Source organism: Octopus bimaculoides, chromosome 3, assembly GCF_046866305.1.
Source record: "Octopus bimaculoides isolate indiv1 chromosome 3, ASM4686630v1, whole genome shotgun sequence".
Classification (NCBI taxonomy): Eukaryota; Metazoa; Mollusca; class Cephalopoda; order Octopoda; family Octopodidae; genus Octopus; species Octopus bimaculoides.
In genome coordinates, this window is record NC_142930.1 from 35,344,670 (window position 1) to 35,347,169 (window position 2,500).

The 2,500-nt window shown below is 33.0% G+C and overlaps 1 protein-coding gene across 1 annotated transcript in view; it reads right to left on the reverse strand.

The window, feature by feature from the left end:
* LOC106871529 (muscarinic acetylcholine receptor gar-2) overlaps nt 1–2,500 on the reverse strand; it is an 802,994-nt gene that overhangs the window by 252,685 nt on the left and 547,809 nt on the right.

Consider the following 2,500-nt stretch of genomic DNA (forward strand, 5'->3'; position numbering starts at 1 on the left):
ATGTAGATATATATATATATATATATCCACGCACACACAGACATATGTGTGTATATACTCACTTCACACTTACAGGCATGTTTGTGTAAGTATGTGTGTAAGTGTGTGTGTGTGTGTGTGTGTGTGTGTGCATGCATGTCTGTCTGTTTGTCTGCGTGTGTGATAACCTGATAATTTGTCGAAGAAATTAATTTACTATTCAAAAGAAAATGATTGCAGCGATCTAAGCACAATTGTTAGCACGATGGCCAAATACTTTGCGGCATTTCTTCCAGCTCTTTACATTTTGAGTTGAAATTCCGCCATGGCTGACTTTGTTTTCCATTTCTTGGGGCTCGGTATAACATGTATCAGTCAAGTACTGGAGTCGATGAATTGACATGCTCCTCTCATCAAATTGCTGGCCTTGTGCCAAAATTAGGAAAAACTACTTATAAAATAAAATTAATACAAATAAGCCAAATTCTTTACTAGTTAAATTTTATTATTATGTATCACGCTAATGGTAAATGAAACAGAATATCAGAAGTTTTCGAATAATTTTTTCTCTCATTCGCTTAAATGCACTTCAGTCATGAACAATTTTGTGAAATGTAGTTAATATGGGCTTATATAAGTAAATATTTCATTTTTGTGAGAGGGTAGTGTATGATCTGAGAGTGATTTCACACTTTTGTCTAGTAGACTAGTGCTATTATTAGTTCTATACAGAATAGAGGTTTCAAATTTATTGTCAGAGACACCTTGTGATCGCTTGCTATGCTAAAGCTATCTGTGAGATAGGTCTTTAAAAAACATCACATCGTCTCAAAAATACAGAACTCGTTTATCGCTTACATTTATAATTAAGTAAGATGAATATATGAAAAATGATGTGATGGTTTCATTTGACATCTCATTGATCATAAAAATGTTCGATCTAATGTAGAGCTAAAAATCAGTGACAAGATCAACAACAAAAGCAACAACGTACCACCAGCGGAGAAAGCGCGATCTCGCTCTTACTACTTCATTATTGTAGCCGAAAACTAAACGGCAACAGTACAATGAGTAAGGTTGCCTTAGAGCAGAGGTTCTCAACATAGGCGGCGTCTCCCCGAAGTGAGTCGAAGTGAACGGTGAGATAACATAATTAATTTGCTAAAATTTACCTATAGTAGTAACTAAATTATACTTATTAAAACTAGTACTCGTTATTAAAATAAAATGAGAGATAAGTATATATCGCGACTTAAGACATGTTTGAACAGGAATAATCAATATGATATATTTCTGCATTGAAGAGTATATTTTATGCCTGCAGTCTTTCTTGTTCTCTTCGTATATTGTGAGATCTCTAAAATATTTTGTTTAGTCGTATCATTATATACAATTGTTGTTTATGTTTCCTTTTTAAAAAGATCAGAATGTGGGGAAAAAGAAAGTGATTAGTCAAGTGAATATGTAAAATACGGGGTTATTCCATCCGTGAATAATGAGCTATTGTCCCTATGATTAATATATGAAAAAACGTTCTCAAATAAAGCAATGAAGGCGTCAACGATGACTGAACGTTTAGAAAAAAAAAAATTTTTTTAACCGTGTTACTTTCAAAGGCTTGTTAACCAAACAAGCAAATAGAGAAGGGGTAGGTTATGTCTTATATACTTTCAAAATTTATTGCAAAATATCGAAAACCATTGGCGAAACACTTGGCTTGCCAACTATAAATGAAGTTCTGGATACTATGATTTGCCCACGAAAATGTGATATAACAGCGTCAATTCTCAGTAATAGAACAGTAGCTGCAAGATTAGATGACATGCCAAAAGATGTAGACAGTAAACAATGAGAAACCTTAAAAGAACGAAGATTTTTATTTACAACTTTACGAGACGATGTATCTTTGCTAATGTTTTACGTATGTTATGTAAATGCAATCCAGGAAATTATTGAAGAGTTTCTGGTGAAAAAATGGTACTTGAAATATAAGTTCTAAAATTTTTAATGCTAAGAATATTACCTCTGCTACATATTACCTCTGCTACATATTACCTCTGCTACATATTACCTCTGCTACATATTACCGCTGCTAAATTTTTAATGCTAAGTATATTCCTCGCACAACTATCATTCCATGTGCAACAGATGAAGTGCAAGATAGGATTGGCCGTTATCGTGGATTTGTAGTACATCTAAAGGAAGTATTTCCACGTATATTTGCAGTTCATTTTGTTATTCATCGACCACATTTCGCTGCAAAACATCTTAGTGGTAGACTACATAACGCATTGAATGTAATAATTAAAATAGTAAATAAAATCCCTTCCCTGAATGACACTATCATTCGGAAGATTTGCCATGAAAAAGAATTTAATCGCCTGTTGTTATATACTGATGTGCGATGGCTCTCAAAGGACAAATTATTTAAATTGCTTTTATGGTCTTTATGATACTGTTTTAGAATGAATTTCTTAATTCATATGATGAGGACATTTATAAAAATCTAAGCGACGAAAGA